The sequence below is a fragment of the Drosophila ficusphila genome, unplaced genomic scaffold (genome assembly GCF_018152265.1).
Source record: "Drosophila ficusphila isolate 14025-0441.05 unplaced genomic scaffold, ASM1815226v1 contig_543, whole genome shotgun sequence".
Classification (NCBI taxonomy): domain Eukaryota; kingdom Metazoa; phylum Arthropoda; class Insecta; order Diptera; family Drosophilidae; genus Drosophila; species Drosophila ficusphila.
The window spans coordinates 142,589-160,160 of record NW_025064469.1 but is presented as its reverse complement, the minus strand read 5'-3'; the positions used below and the strand labels follow the sequence as shown (position 1 = coordinate 160,160).

Sequence of the window (17,572 nt, the reverse complement as noted above, 5' to 3'; positions counted from 1 at the left end):
TATTCTAGTATGAGAAATTAACGATTTAAGTCCTTCTTAAATGAGGCCATTTACCCATAGAGGGTGCCAGGCCCGTATAACGTTAATGATTACTAGATGATGTTTCCAAAGAGTCGTGTTGCTTGATAGTGCAGCACTAAGTGGGTGGTAAACTCCATCTAAAACTAAATATAACCATGAGACCGATAGTAAACAAGTACCGTGAGGGAAAGTTGAAAAGAACTCTGAATAGAGAGTTAAATAGTACGTGAAACTGCTTAGAGGTTAAGCCCGATGAACCTGAATATCCATTATGGAAAATTCATCATTAAAATTGTAATATTTAAACAATATTATGATAATAGTGTGCATTTTTTCCATATAAGGACATTGTAATCTATTAGCATACAAAATTTATCATAAAATATGGCTTATAGTTTATTTAAATTAAAATGCTTGCGTTTTAACACAAAATAAATGTCATTAATTTGATAAAGTGCTGATAGATTTATATGATTACAGTGCGTTAATTTTTCGGAATTATATAATGGCATAATTATCAATGATTTTTGTGTTTATTATATGCACTTGTATGATTAACAATGCGAAAGATTCAGGATACCTTCGGGACCCGTCTTGAAACACGGACCAAGGAGTCTAACATATGTGCAAGTTATTGGGATATAAACCTAATAGCGTAATTAACTTGACTAATAATGGGATTAGTTTTTTAACTATTTATAGTTAATTAACACAATCCCGGGGCGTTCTATATAGTTATGTATAATGATATTTATATTATTTATGCCTCTAACTGGAACGTACCTTGAGCATATATGCTGTGACCCGAAAGATGGTGAACTATACTTGATCAGGTTGAAGTCAGGGGAAACCCTGATGGAAGACCGAAACAGTTCTGACGTGCAAATCGATTGTCAGAATTGAGTATAGGGGCGAAAGACCAATCGAACCATCTAGTAGCTGGTTCCTTCCGAAGTTTCCCTCAGGATAGCTGGTGCATTTTAATATTATATAAAATAATCTTATCTGGTAAAGCGAATGATTAGAGGCCTTAGGGTCGAAACGATCTTAACCTATTCTCAAACTTTAAATGGGTAAGAACCTTAACTTTCTTGATATGAAGTTTAAGGTTATGATATAATGTGCCCAGTGGGCCACTTTTTGGTAAGCAGAACTGGCGCTGTGGGATGAACCAAACGTAATGTTACGGTGCCCAAATTAACAACTCATGCAGATACCATGAAAGGCGTTGGTTGCTTAAAACAGCAGGACGGTGATCATGGAAGTCGAAATCCGCTAAGGAGTGTGTAACAACTCACCTGCCGAAGCAACTAGCCCTTAAAATGGATGGCGCTTAAGTTGTATACCTATACATTACCGCTAAAGTAGATGATTTATATTACTTGTAATATAAATTTTGAAACTTTAGTGAGTAGGAAGGTACAATGGTATGCGTAGAAGTGTTTGGCGTAAGCCTGCATGGAGCTGCCATTGGTACAGATCTTGGTGGTAGTAGCAAATAATCGAATGAGACCTTGGAGGACTGAAGTGGAGAAGGGTTTCGTGTGAACAGTGGTTGATCACGAGTTAGTCGGTCCTAAGTTCAAGGCGAAAGCCGAAAATTTTCAAGTAAAAAACTAATGACTAAATAAATATATATACAAGCCAAAAATAATATACTTGAATAATTTTGAACGAAAGGGAATACGGTTCCAATTCCGTAACCTGTTGAGTATCCGTTTGTTATTAAATATGGGCCTCGTGCTCATCCTGGCAACAGGAACGACCATAAAGAAGCCGTCGAGAGATATCGGAAGAGTTTTCTTTTCTGTTTTATAGCCGTACTACCATGGAAGTCTTTCGCAGAGAGATATGGTAGATGGGCTAGAAGAGCATGACATATACTGTTGTGTCGATATTTTCTCCTCGGACCTTGAAAATTTATGGTGGGGACACGCAAACTTCTCAACAGGCCGTACCAATATCCGCAGCTGGTCTCCAAGGTGAAGAGTCTCTAGTCGATAGAATAATGTAGGTAAGGGAAGTCGGCAAATTAGATCCGTAACTTCGGGATAAGGATTGGCTCTGAAGATTGAGATAGTCGGGCTTGATTGGGAAACAATAACATGGTTTATGTGCTCGTTCTGGGTAAATAGAGTGTCTATCATTTATGGTGGTTACTTGTTCCCCGGATAGTTTAGTTACGTAGCCAATTGTGGAACTTTCTTGCTAAAATTTTTAAGAATACTAATTGGCTCAAACCGATTAGTTCTTATTAATTATAACGATTATCAATTAACAATCAATTCAGAACTGGCACGGACTTGGGGAATCCGACTGTCTAATTAAAACAAAGCATTGTGATGGCCCTAGCGGGTGTTGACACAATGTGATTTCTGCCCAGTGCTCTGAATGTCAAAGTGAAGAAATTCAAGTAAGCGCGGGTCAACGGCGGGAGTAACTATGACTCTCTTAAGGTAGCCAAATGCCTCGTCATCTAATTAGTGACGCGCATGAATGGATTAACGACGGACGTGTGTTTTCGACGTGCTCCATTAACTTGTGAATAACTTTTGATTCCGTGCGAATTAATTGCTAATTTTTAGCTTAAAATTCGCGGATTCGCCTAGCGATTAAAATCGTGTAATTTTCCGGTCGGAAAAGTGCGGTTTTCCTCGCGAAAACATCGTGTGAAAGTTTGCAAACAACAGCACGTGTTGGAAATTTTCCGCTGCAGCTTGTGTGTGTGGGTGAGTAGAGCACAGCTTATTCTCCCCTACTCCCAATGGAGGGCGCGCTCTCTGAGAGCGAGCTGTCGGCGAGCAGTCGGGCCAGCAGTCGGCCCAGTAGTGCTGCGAGTACGGCGAGGCGTCGGCGCGGAAAGAGAGGGAAGGCGACGACGAGCGCGGTGCCGAAACCGACGCAGCCGAAGCTGTTGGCGCTTGACGTCAACGAGCCTCTGCCGGCGCCGGTAGGTGTGTTGGAGGAGAGCCCATTCTCCTCTCTCGAGGTGGCGTTGGCCTCAGCCTCTGCCGCTGCCGCTGGCGTCGCTGCCCTTTCCGCTGCTTCCCCCGCTGCCGCCTCCGCTGCTGCTCCCGCTGCTTCCCCCTGCTGCTGCTCCCGCTGCTTCCCCTGCTGCTGCCCCCGCTGCTGCCCCTGCCGCTGCCCCCGCTGCTGCCCCCGCTGTCGCCAGGGATTCTGGTGGAGCCGCAGCTGCCCCCCCTGTCCCCGTCTCCCCTCCCGTCGTCGCGTCCGTCCATGGTACGGTGGCCGAGCTGGCCAAGATCAAGGACGGATTCTTGGAAGAGGTTGTTGCGTCGAATTTATCGACCAAGCAGGCCTGCGCCATGATGCGGTGCCTGAACAGGTATGAGGGCCTGGTGCTTGCGCTCTCGGCGCGGAATGCAGCCTTGGAGGCTCTCCGCGACCAGCAGCGAATGCCGCCGCCGCCGCCCCCGAAGTCCGTCATGGCGCAGGCTGTGGTCCCCATGCCACCTGCTGGGTATGCAGCCGCATATCCCAGCCTGCCAGCGCCTCAAGCTGCTCCGGTGCCTGCCCCGCGGAAGCCACGCGAGACGTGGTCCGCCGTTGTGGTGAGCAAGGACCCGACAGTGAGCGGAAAAGAGGTTGCAGAAAAGGTGCGCAGGGAGATCGCCCCTTCGCTTGGCGTACGTCTGCATGAGGTGAGAGGGCTTGCGCGTGGCGGTGCCATCATCCGCACCCCCTCATCAGGCGAAATTCGCAAGGTTGTCGCAAACAAGAAGTTTGCAGAAGTTGGCCTGGAGATCAAGCAGAGCCCGGCGCAGCGACCCAAGGTGGTCGTTAGCAACGTCGACACTGCGACGAAGCCAGCTGACTTTATGAAGGACCTCTACAGGAACAACTTCGCGGAAGTAATGGATGTGGCCTCCTTTGAAAAGGCGGTACATCTCGAGAAGCCATGGTCTGCGGCTGACGGCGCCACAGTCAATGTGACGCTCGATGTCAACGCCGTGGCCCTTGAGGTGCTGGATGGTGCAAAGGCGTACATCGGCTGGTTCGCGTATAACTGCCGAGCCTTGGTGCGCACGTACGCCTGCCACAGGTGCGTCGGATTCGACCACAAGGTCGCCCAGTGCCGGTACAAGGAGAACGTGTGCCGCCAGTGCGGACAGAACGGCCACAGTGCGCGGAGTTGCACGAACCCGGTGGACTGCCGGAACTGCCGCTTCAAGGGGTATGCCTCGGGACACAATATGTTGTCCCCAAGCTGCCCAGTGTATGCGGCTGTGCTGGCGAGGGTGAATGCTAGACACTAATGTTTAGCATCATCCAGGCAAACTGTGGCCGAGGCCGAGCTGCGACGGTCGAGCTCGGAGTCCGATTGAGGGAATCAGGATTTCTGTTCGCACTTTTGCAGGAGCCATATCCAGACGTCGGGAGGATGGATGTGCTGCCTGAAGGAATGAGGATCTTCGCCGATCGGCGAGGGAAGGCAGCCATCCTAGTGGATCACCAGGATGTCATCTGTATGCCAGTGGAGCCCCTCACCACCGACCACGGCGTATGCGTGAGCGTTAAAGGGAGTTTTGGCTCAATCTTCCTTTGCTCCGTATATTGCCAATTCGACGCCGACCTAGACCCGTATCTCAGATACATGGATGCGGTCCTGCTGCAGGCCAGCAGAACGCCGTGCATCATGGGACTTGATGCGAATGCAGTATCCCCCATGTGGTTTAGCAAACTCTCTCGGCAGACCGAGGGGCAAGCTAACCGCACCCGGGGTGAACTGCTGTCTGAGTGGATGCTGGAGAAAGGAGTCGTCGCTCTTAACCAGCACAGTGAGGTGTTCACGTTCGATAGCGGCAGAGCCCGCAGTGATATCGACGTGACGATCGCCAACGAAGCAGCATCTATGTGGGCCACATATGAGTGGAGAGTGGGCGAGTGGGAGTTAAGTGATCACAACAGGATTACTGTTGTTGCCACACCAACTACCACGCGCGCAGTTGAGAGCATAGCTCCTGTGCCGTCCTGGAACTTCTCCACTGCTCGCTGGCGATTGTTCGAAGAGGAATTGGTGAGCCGGGCAGCCGGACTTTCGGAAGACTTCTCTGAATCGCCGTTGGACCAGCAAGTTTCTGCCCTGCGGCAAGTGGTGCACGAGGCGTGCGACCTTGCGCTGGGTAGGAAGACGCCGAGATCGCCTAGGAGGAGAGCACGTTGGTGGACCGCCGACCTCAGCTCTGCGCGCCGCGAAGTCAGAAGACTTCGGCGCAGGCTCCAGGACGCCCGCCGACGGGGCGACGTCGAAAGGACTGAGCTGCTTGTGGTCGAACTGAGGATCGCCTCAGCCGGCTACAAGAAGCTCATTCTGAAGGCGAAGGAGGACAGCTGGAGAAACTTCGTGGGAGAGAACGCAGACGATCCATGGGGGCGCGTCTACAAGATTTGCCGCGGTCGTAACAAACGCTCGGAGATTGGGTGTCTTCGCGTAAACGGCGAGCTGGTCACCGATTGGGGTGACTGTGCGCGAGTGCTCCTCCGTAACTTTTTCCCAGTTGCGGAGTCAGATGCACCGATTGCCTACGCGGAGACAGTCCCACCGGCGCTCGATGAATTCGAGGTTGACGCTTGTGTCGCCAGGTTGAAGAGCAGACGCTCGCCTGGCATGGACGGCATCAACGGCACGATCTGCAAGGCGGTCTGGCGCGCCATACCTCAATACCTCACGAGGCTATTTTCCCGGTGTATCCGGTCGGGGTACTTTCCCAGCGAGTGGAAGTGTCCACGCGTAGTGGCGCTACTCAAGGGACCCGACAAGGACAAGTGCGAGCCATCCTCGTACAGGGGAATCTGTCTGCTGCCCGTTTTCGGCAAGGTGCTTGAGGGAATCATGGTGAATCGCGTTAGAGAAGTTCTTCCGGAAGGCTGCAGATGGCAGTTTGGATTTCGCCGAGGACGATGTGTGGAGGAAGCTTGGAGACACGTAAAGAGCAGTGTCGCCGCCAGCACGGCGCGATACGTGCTTGGACTTTTCGTGGACTTCAAAGGAGCTTTCGACAACGTCGAATGGTGCGCTGCACTGCGCCGATTGGCCGAGTTGGGATGCCGGGAAATGAGCTTGTGGCGAAGCTTCTTCTCCGGCCGAAGAGCAGTGATCCGAAGCAGTGTTGGTACCGTGGACGTACCAGTCACTAGAGGTTGCCCGCAGGGGTCAATCAGTGGCCCATTTATTTGGGATCTACTGATGGATGTACTGCTACAGCGCCTTGAGCCGTACTGCGCACTCAGCGCGTACGCGGATGACCTGCTTCTTCTCATCGAGGGAAACTCCCGACTCGCGCTTGAAGAAAAAGGAGCGCAACTAATGTCCATTGTTGAAACGTGGGGAGCAGAAATTGGTGTAACCGTTTCCACCAGCAAGACGGTGGTTATGCTGCTGAAGGGCAACATGGCGCGTACGCCATTGGTAAGATTTGCGGGAGCAAGCTTGCCGTATGTCCGCAGCTGCCGGTACCTTGGCATCAAAGTCAGTGAGCGCATGAGCTTCATGGTGCACATCACCTCGCTCAGAATGCGGATCACGGGAGTTGTTGGAGCATTGGCGCGTGTGCTTCGAGCCGACTGGGGCCTCAGTCCTCGAGCCAAGCGGACCATATATGCCGGACTCTTAGCACCCTGTGTGCTCTTTGGTGCCTCGGTATGGTATGTCAGTACGACGAGGCAAATAGTGGCCAGGAGGCGACTTATTGCCTGCCAAAGGCTGATCCTACTAGGAAGTCTTCCGGTATGCCGAACAGTGTCTTCCCTGGCACTGCAGGTTCTTGCTGGAGCTCCCCCGCTTGACTTAGCAGCAATGAAAATTGCTGTTAAGTTCAAGCTGAAGCGTGGATACCCGTTGGAGGAATACGACTGGCTCTACGGCGAAGACCTTTCAGGTCTAAGCTGGAAGCAGAGAATGGAGCGGATTGACGAGTGTCTATTGCGTGATTGGCAGGACAGATGGGATGATGTGGACTCCCCAGGACGGGTGACCCACAATTTCATCCCCAATGTCAGCCTCGTCCATCGAAATCCCAATTTTGGGTTTTCGATGCGCATGGGATTCCTGCTTACAGGGCACGGGTCGTTGAACGCATTTCTGCATAGCAGAGCTCTTAGCGATACCGCCGCATGCTCATGTGGCGATCCTAACGAGGATTGGGAGCACATCCTTTGTGCTTGCCCCCACTATGCAGATTTGCGCGACCTCAATGGACTTGGTGTGCAGCGCGTTGGCGAAACCTGGACATTTGGACGGATTCTGGAGGACGAGGACAGGACTCGGAGGCTGAAGGAGTTTGCTGAGGAAGTTTTCACCAGGAGAGGGAGGAACTCATAGTTCCTTTTTTGCTCACGCCGTGTGGTTAGCGGAGAAGAATACTGCCACAGCCCACCATTGCTTGTCGTAGGAGGCGACTAATATGGCATGGGCACTCTATCCGGGCTTGTCGGAGCCAAAAGGGAGGGTCCACCGAACCCTGCATTTCGGTACCACGGGTTGAGCAGTGCCTTCCAAGGCTGCTCATTGAGGTCGGCCCCCTTGTGGGAGTATCGTGGTGGCTGTGGTTGATACCTATATCGCGGGTAGAACTTTCAAGTTCGACGAAGAGTTGCGTATATACGACTCGGGTGCTGTGACCCTAAGATCAGAAGAGATTTTAGATAGATCTCGCTCCTCAGCAAGGGGGAGTGTTTGCCCGACAAGCACACACTCGAATTGCTACCGGGATAGTTGCTACGTACATAGCTGTAGCTTCTATTTTGGGGCGTTGGTCTGGCGCTTAATCTAGACACATGCACTATATACATGGGTATATAAGAGTGTCGTGGCTGTACTCCCTTCAATGTGGAACACGCCACGTTAAATAAAACTCGGAGGGATCCGATCCACACCACCTGTCCCTATCTACTATCTAGCGAAACCACAGCCAAGGGAACGGGCTTGGAATAATTAGCGGGGAAAGAAGACCCTTTTGAGCTTGACTCTAATCTGGCAGTGTAAGGAGACATAAGAGGTGTAGAATAAGTGGGAGATATTAGGCTTCGGTTTGATATCGCCAATGAAATACCACTACTCTTATTGTTTCCTTACTTACTTGATTAAATGGAACGTGTATCATTTCCTAGCCATTATACGGATATATTTATTATATCTTATGGTATTGGGTTTTGATGCAAGCTTCTTGATCAAAGTATCACGAGTTTGTTATATAATCGCAAACAAATTCTTTAATAAAACGATGCATTTATGTATTTTTGATTTGAAAATTTGGTATAACTCCAATTACTCAGGTATGATCCAATTCAAGGACATTGCCAGGTAGGGAGTTTGACTGGGGCGGTACATCTCTCAAATAATAACGGAGGTGTCCCAAGGCCAGCTCAGTGCGGACAGAAACCACACATAGAGCAAAAGGGCAAATGCTGACTTGATCTCGGTGTTCAGTACACACAGGGACAGCAAAAGCTCGGCCTATCGATCCTTTTGGTTTAAAGAGTTTTTAACAAGAGGTGTCAGAAAAGTTACCATAGGGATAACTGGCTTGTGGCGGCCAAGCGTTCATAGCGACGTCGCTTTTTGATCCTTCGATGTCGGCTCTTCCTATCATTGTGAAGCAAAATTCACCAAGCGTTGGATTGTTCACCCATGCAAGGGAACGTGAGCTGGGTTTAGACCGTCGTGAGACAGGTTAGTTTTACCCTACTAATGACAAAACGTTGTTGCGACAGCATTCCTGCGTAGTACGAGAGGAACCGCAGGTACGGACCAATGGCACAATACTTGTTCGAGCGAACAGTGGTATGACGCTACGTCCGTTGGATTATGCCTGAACGCCTCTAAGGTCGTATCCGTGCTGGACTGCAATGATAAATAAGGGGCAATTTGCATTGTATGGCTTCTAAACCATTTAAAGTTTATAATTCATTTTATAAACGACAATGGATGTGATGCCAATGTAATTTGTAACATAGTAAATTGGGAGGATCTTCGATCACCTGATGCCGCGCTAGTTACATATAAAAACATTATTTAATACAATGACAAAGCCTAGAATCAATTGTAAACGACTTTTGTAACAGGCAAGGTGTTGTAAGTGGTTGAGCAGCTGCCATACTGCGATCCACTGAAGCTTATCCTTTGCTTGATGATTCGATATTTAATAAAATAACGAAATGGAAAGAATATTATAATTATTAAATTTATTTTGATAATTATAATTTTGGATTTTTGGGGAATCCAAAGAAAAAGGTAGCCAAAAAGTACTCGTCATATTATTAGTGACGCATATAAGATCATGTCAAAGTAAAAGAAACAAAGTAATGTTTGAGATTAACTATGAATCCACTTTTACGGTAGCCAAATGTCCCGTCATATTATTAGTGACGCATATAAGATCATGTCAAAGTAAAAGAAACAAAGTAATGTTTGAGATTAACTATGAATCCACTTTTACGGTAGCCAAATGTTCCGTCATATTATTAGTGACGCATATAAGATCATGTCAAAGTAAAAGAAACAAAGTAATGTTTGAGATTAACTATGAATCCACTTTTACGGTAGCCAAATGTTCCGTCATATTATTAGTGACGCATATAAGATCATGTCAAAGTAAAAGAAACAAAGTAATGTTTGAGATTAACTATGAATCCACTTTTACGGTAGCCAAATGTCCCGTCATATTATTAGTGACGCATATAAGATCATGTCAAAGTAAAAGAAACAAAGTAATGTTTGAGATTAACTATGAATCCACTTTTACCGTAGCCAAATATTCCGTCATATTATTAGTGACGCATATAAGATCATGTCAAAGTAAAAGAAACAAAGTAATGTTTGAGATTAACTATGAATCCACTTTTACGGTAGCCAAATGTTCCGTCATATTAGTGACGCATATAAGATCATGTCAAAGTAAAAGAAACAAAGTAATGTTTGAGATTAACTATGAATCCACTTTTACGGTAGCCAAATGTTCCGTCATATTATTAGTGACGCATATAAGATCATGTCAAAGTAAAAGAAACAAAGTAATGTTTGAGATTAACTATGAATCCACTTTTACGGTAGCCAAATGTTCCGTCATATTATTAGTGACGCATATAAGATCATGTCAAAGTAAAAGAAACAAAGTAATGTTTGAGATTAACTATGAATCCACTTTTACGGTAGCCAAATGTTCCGTCATATTATTAGTGACGCATATAAGATCATGTCAAAGTAAAAGAAACAAAGTAATGTTTGAGATTAACTATGAATCCACTTTTACGGTAGCCAAATGTCCCGTCATATTATTAGTGACGCATATAAGATCATGTCAAAGTAAAAGAAACAAAGTAATGTTTGAGATTAACTATGAATCCACTTTTACGGTAGCCAAATGTCCCGTCATATTATTAGTGACGCATATAAGATCATGTCAAAGTAAAAGAAACAAAGTAATGTTTGAGATTAACTATGAATCCACTTTTACCGTAGCCAAATATTCCGTCATATTATTAGTGACGCATATAAGATCATGTCAAAGTAAAAGAAACAAAGTAATGTTTGAGATTAACTATGAATCCACTTTTACGGTAGCCAAATGTCCCGTCATATTATTAGTGACGCATATAAGATCATGTCAAAGTAAAAGAAACAAAGTAATGTTTGAGATTAACTATGAATCCACTTTTACCGTAGCCAAATGTTCCGTCATATTATTAGTGACGCATATAAGATCATGTCAAAGTAAAAGAAACAAAGTAATGTTTGAGATTAACTATGAATCCACTTTTACGGTAGCCAAATGTTCCGTCATATTATTAGTGACGCATATAAGATCATGTCAAAGTAAAAGAAACAAAGTAATGTTTGAGATTAACTATGAATCCACTTTTACGGTAGCCAAATGTCCCGTCATATTATTAGTGACGCATATAAGATCATGTCAAAGTAAAAGAAACAAAGTAATGTTTGAGATTAACTATGAATCCACTTTTACCGTAGCCAAATATTCCGTCATATTATTAGTGACGCATATAAGATCATGTCAAAGTAAAAGAAACAAAGTAATGTTTGAGATTAACTATGAATCCACTTTTACGGTAGCCAAATGTCCCGTCATATTATTAGTGACGCATATAAGATCATGTCAAAGTAAAAGAAACAAAGTAATGTTTGAGATAACTATATATAAACCTCTTTACGGTAACCAAGAGTCTCGTCACATTAATAATAATAGTTAATGAATGTATAGCCATATAGATGATTGGTGACCGGTAATGAATAAAAAAAAAACCTATATTTAATATATCTATAAATAATACATATTATTTGCGGAATCGTTCATATAATATTATACTATGATATAATATTATTAAAATAGGTAATTAATTTATTATTACGATATAAGTCACCCTGACTAACAAAAGATTTTTTAAAATACACAATTGAATGGCGGGAGTAACTGTAACTTTTAAAGTGTAGTTCAATGCCTTGTTAATCAATTAGTAATGTTCATCAATAAATTAATCAAATTCCTACTGTCCCGAAGAATTGCTACTGGGATAAAATTAAATTAAACCAACGCGGCTGGTGCTCACACTAAACACTTTTTTTCCATTAAAAATCATTATAGGTAGGCAAGGCAGTTTTGCCGATCAAAGTATTCTTCAAAATATATGAAATTATGATATCCGATATATATATATATATATATATGATATCAATAATATAAATAAATTTACCATATACATATGAAAATCAGTATGAATATCAATTATATGAAGAAATATATATCATATGTATATAAAAAAGTATGAAATATACCTATAAACCTACCTATAAGTGGTTGCCGACTCAAGTATTGTTTAAAACATATGATATGCATATGATTTTGTCAATAATATTAATAAATTAATCATATACATATGAAAATCAGCATAAATATCAATTATATTAAGAAATATATCATATGTATATAAAAAAGTATGAAATATACCTATAAACTCTTAAGTAAATTAAGAGAAAGCCACAGTGTGGGCTCATCTAGTACTGAAAACACCCGATATCTAGATAGGGTGTTCAAAAACTATTATAGGTAGGCAGTGGTTGCCGACCCAAGTATTGTTCAAAACATATGATATGCATATGATTTTGTCAATAATATTAATAAATTAACCATATACATATGAAAATCAGCATAAATATCAATTATATTAAGAAATATAACATATGTATATAAAAAAGTATGAAATATACCTATAAACTCTTAAGTAAATTGAGAAAAAGCCACAGTGTGGGCTCATCTAGTACTGAAAACACCCGATATCTAGATAGGGTGTTCAAAAACTATTATAGGTAGGCAGTGGTTGCCGACCCAAGTATTGTTCAAAACATATGATATGCATATGATTTTGTCAATAATATTAATAAATTAACCATATACATATGAAAATCAACATAAATATCAATTATATTAAGAAATATATCATATGTATATAAAAAAGTATGAAATATACCTATAAACTCTTAAGTAAATTAAGAGAAAGCCACAGTGTGGGCTCATCTAGTACAGAAAACACCCGATATCTAGATAGGGTGTTCAAAAACTATTATAGGTAGGCAGTGGTTGCCGACCCAAGTATTGTTCAAAACATATGATATGCATATGATTTTGTCAATAATATTAATAAATTAACCATATACATATGAAAATCAACATAAATATCAATTATATTAAGAAATATATCATATGTATATAAAAAAGTATGAAATATACCTATAAACTCTTAAGTAAATTAAGAGAAAGCCACAGTGTGGGCTCATCTAGTACAGAAAACACCCGATATCTAGATAGGGTGTTCAAAAACTATTATAGGTAGGCAGTGGTTGCCGACCCAAGTATTGTTCAAAACATATGATATGCATATGATTTTGTCAATAATATTAATAAATTAACCATATACATATGAAAATCAGCATAAATATCAATTATATTAAGAAATATATCATATGTATATAAAAAAGTATGAAATATACCTATAAACTCTTAAGTAAATTAAGAGAAAGCCACAGTGTGGGCTCATCTAGTACAGAAAACACCCGATATCTAGATAGGGTGTTCAAAAACTATTATAGGTAGGCAGTGGTTGCCGACCCAAGTATTGTTCAAAACATATGATATGCATATGATTTTGTCAATAATATAAATAAATTTACCATATACATATGAAAATCAGCATAAATATCAATTATATTAAGAAATATATCATATGTATATAAAAAAGTATGAAATATACCTATAAACTCTTAAGTAAATTAAGAGAAAGCCACAGTGTGGGCTCATCTAGTACAGAAAACACCCGATATCTAGATAGGGTGTTCAAAAACTATTATAGGTAGGCAGTGGTTGCCGACCCAAGTATTGTTCAAAACATATGATATGCATATGATTTTGTCAATAATATAAATAAATTTACCATATACATATGAAAATCAGCATAAATATAAATTATATGAAGAAGTAATTCATATGTATATAAAAAGTACTGAATTCAATATTCTCTTAAGTTATTATAGGAGAATAACTGTAGGGTGGGTGGCAAGCCCAATTGAAAATGCCCGATTTCAAGACATCGATGCAAAAAACTACTATAGGATGGTCAGTGGATGTCCATCTAGAATTGATATAAATCTATGTATATAATATGATTTAGTCAATGTTGACAATATATATTATAATATTATCCGTATAAATTTGTTTCTTTATTCTTTTTGAATACGAGACTTGGCTGAGCGGACTAATATTATTAAAACTCAAGATAATAACGTTGAAACGTGCGCCAAGGTTATATATGTATATATATAATAACAATTGGTTTCCAATTATTATCGTTAATTTTTGGTGGCAGGCTAATATAATGTATATTAAATTAGTACCTGCCTTAAAATCGGACGCACTATATCGTTTGCCGGTATAGTGAGTTCAAATAAAATAATAATATTTTTTAATAATATTATTATTAAATAAATACTTATTTTTCATATGCGCTCGGTTTTATATTATATATCATTCGAGAGTTATATGGAAAAATGTTAAATTTTAAATTTAACATCAAAATACAAATGATTTAATTCAATATTTATATTGATTAAACAAAAATTGCAAATGTGTGGATACATAAATAATTATGTATGTTGAAATAAAATGATATTTTAGAATAAAATATTGTACATATAATAAAATTATAGTAGCAAATATATATTAAATAAAAATTATGTTATAAAATTATACATACATACGTATATTTATATATATGATGTAATGAATAATTCTTATAACATCTAAAACTTGTTATATTAGTGGCGAAACAAGTATAAAACAAAACATAAAAGAAGGATTACGAATGCTATACAAGTTTTGGCCGTAATCAAATTCAAAAAATAGAATATTAAAATAATAGATCTATAATATTTATATTGCATTATTTCTATTCGAAAATATGAATGAAATATGTAAAGAAAAACATTATTCTGGTTGATCCTGCCAGTAGTTATATGCTTGTCTCAAAGATTAAGCCATGCATGTCTAAGTACACACGAATTAAAAGTGAAACCGCAAAAGGCTCATTATATCAGTTATGGTTCCTTAGATCGTTAACAGTTACTTGGATAACTGTGGTAATTCTAGAGCTAATACATGCAATTAAAACATGAACCTTTATGGGACATGTGCTTTTATTAGGCTAAAACCAAGCGATCGCAAGATCGTTATATTGGTTGAACTCTAGATAACATGCAGATCGTATGGTCATGTACCGACGACAGATCTTTCAAATGTCTGCCCTATCAACTTTTGATGGTAGTATCTAGGACTACCATGGTTGCAACGGGTAACGGGGAATCAGGGTTCGATTCCGGAGAGGGAGCCTGAGAAACGGCTACCACATCTAAGGAAGGCAGCAGGCGCGTAAATTACCCACTCCCAGCTCGGGGAGGTAGTGACGAAAAATAACAATACAGGACTCATATCCGAGGCCCTGTAATTGGAATGAGTACACTTTAAATCCTTTAACAAGGACCAATTGGAGGGCAAGTCTGGTGCCAGCAGCCGCGGTAATTCCAGCTCCAATAGCGTATATTAAAGTTGTTGCGGTTAAAACGTTCGTAGTTGAACTTGTGCTTCATACGGGTAGTACAACTTACATTTGTGGTTAGTACTATACCTTTATGTATGTAAGCGTATTACCGGTGGAGTTCTTATATGTGATTAAGTACTTGTATTTTTTCATATGTTCCTCCTATTTAAAAACCTGCATTAGTGCTCTTAAACGAGTGTTATTGTGGGCCGGTACAATTACTTTGAACAAATTAGAGTGCTTAAAGCAGGCTTCAAATGCCTGAATATTCTGTGCATGGGATAATGAAATAAGACCTCTGTTCTGCTTTCATTGGTTTTCAGATCAAGAGGTAATGATTAATAGAAGCAGTTTGGGGGCATTAGTATTACGACGCGAGAGGTGAAATTCTTGGACCGTCGTAAGACTAACTTAAGCGAAAGCATTTGCCAAAGATGTTTTCATTAATCAAGAACGAAAGTTAGAGGTTCGAAGGCGATCAGATACCGCCCTAGTTCTAACCATAAACGATGCCAGCTAGCAATTGGGTGTAGCTACTTTTATGGCTCTCTCAGTCGCTTCCCGGGAAACCAAAGCTTTTGGGCTCCGGGGGAAGTATGGTTGCAAAGCTGAAACTTAAAGGAATTGACGGAAGGGCACCACCAGGAGTGGAGCCTGCGGCTTAATTTGACTCAACACGGGAAAACTTACCAGGTCCGAACATAAGTGTGTAAGACAGATTGATAGCTCTTTCTCGAATCTATGGGTGGTGGTGCATGGCCGTTCTTAGTTCGTGGAGTGATTTGTCTGGTTAATTCCGATAACGAACGAGACTCAAATATATTAAATAGATATCTTCAGGATTATGGTGTTGAAGCTTATATAGCCTTCATTCATGGTGGGCAGTAAAATGTTTATTGTGTTTGAATGTGTTTATGTAAGTGGAGCCGTACCTGTTGGTTTGTCCCATTATAAGGACACTAGCTTCTTAAATGGACAAATTGCGTCTAGCAATAATGAGATTGAGCAATAACAGGTCTGTGATGCCCTTAGATGTCCTGGGCTGCACGCGCGCTACAATGAAAGTATCAACGTGTATTTCCTAGACCGAGAGGTCCGGGTAAACCGCTGAACCACTTTCATGCTTGGGATTGTGAACTGAAACTGTTCACATGAACTTGGAATTCCCAGTAAGTGTGAGTCATTAACTCGCATTGATTACGTCCCTGCCCTTTGTACACACCGCCCGTCGCTACTACCGATTGAATTATTTAGTGAGGTCTCCGGACGTGATCACTGTGACGCCTTGCGTGTTACGGTTGTTTCGCAAAAGTTGACCGAACTTGATTATTTAGAGGAAGTAAAAGTCGTAACAAGGTTTCCGTAGGTGAACCTGCGGAAGGATCATTATTGTATATAATATCTTTACCGTAAACAACAATAACTTGTTTTAATTATAAAATATATTTTTATAATATAACAAGATAAAATTGCCAAACAATTATATATTTATAAAAAAAGAAGTTCAATGAAAATTTGGATTAAATTTTTTTATAAATAAAATCAAGCAAACAAGAATAATAATCAAGCAAATTAAATTGTATTATAATATATTCACAAATTTATGTTTATATATTATAATATGAAACTTGCGTGTATATGGACCATAATATACACGCGTTGCGAATATGTATTGTTCATCATAGTTATGGGCATACATTGGCTAATGCAACAACCTAAAATGTTGAATGTTGTACCTGGTTTACTTCAGGTTAATGTTTTATATAAAAAACGCAATATTATATCACATTAAAATTATATGAAATTGTAAATTATCCAAGTAATAAATGGTATAATATTGTTTATATAAAACTAAGACATTTCGCAGCATTTCGTTTTAGGTATAAAAAAAAAGATTTATTGAAGGAATTGATATATGCCAGTAAAATGGTGTATTTTTAATTTCTTTCAATAAATTCATATTTGACAAATTGAAATAATAAATATAAAAACTCTAAGCGGTGGATCACTCGGCTCATGGGTCGATGAAGAACGCAGCAAACTGTGCGTCATCGTGTGAACTGCAGGACACATGAACATCGACATTTTGAACGCATATCGCAGTCCATGCTGTTATGGTACTTTAATTAATTTTTTAGTGCTGCTTGGACTACATATGGTTGAGGGTTGTAAGACTATGCTAATTAAGTTGTTTAGAAATTTGGTAATCAAATTTCTAAGCATATGGTATATTATTGGATAAAAATTTTAATTAAATATAATTATTATTTTTATTCATAATATTAAAATATCTATGGAAAACATTATCTCACATTATAAATAATTTGATTGTGAAAAACGAAGAAAAATATTTTCATTTTCAATCATATAATACTGAGGAATGTCTAGCATAAAAAATGTTTGAAATATTTTTCATCTAGAATTGTCT

General features: G+C 40.8%; 2 non-coding genes across 2 annotated transcripts; both read left to right on the top strand.

Annotated features, from left to right (window-relative positions):
- The first annotated feature begins 14,536 nt into the window (after positions 1-14,536).
- LOC122320451 lies at positions 14,537-16,533 on the top strand. Its single transcript, XR_006245689.1, has one exon. It is a non-coding gene; the product is annotated as a small subunit ribosomal RNA (ribosomal RNA).
- Positions 16,534-17,133: 600 nt separating this feature from the next.
- On the top strand, positions 17,134-17,313 carry LOC122320444. The gene has a single exon (XR_006245682.1). It is a non-coding gene; the product is annotated as a 5.8S ribosomal RNA (ribosomal RNA).
- The last annotated feature ends 259 nt before the right edge of the window (positions 17,314-17,572 follow it).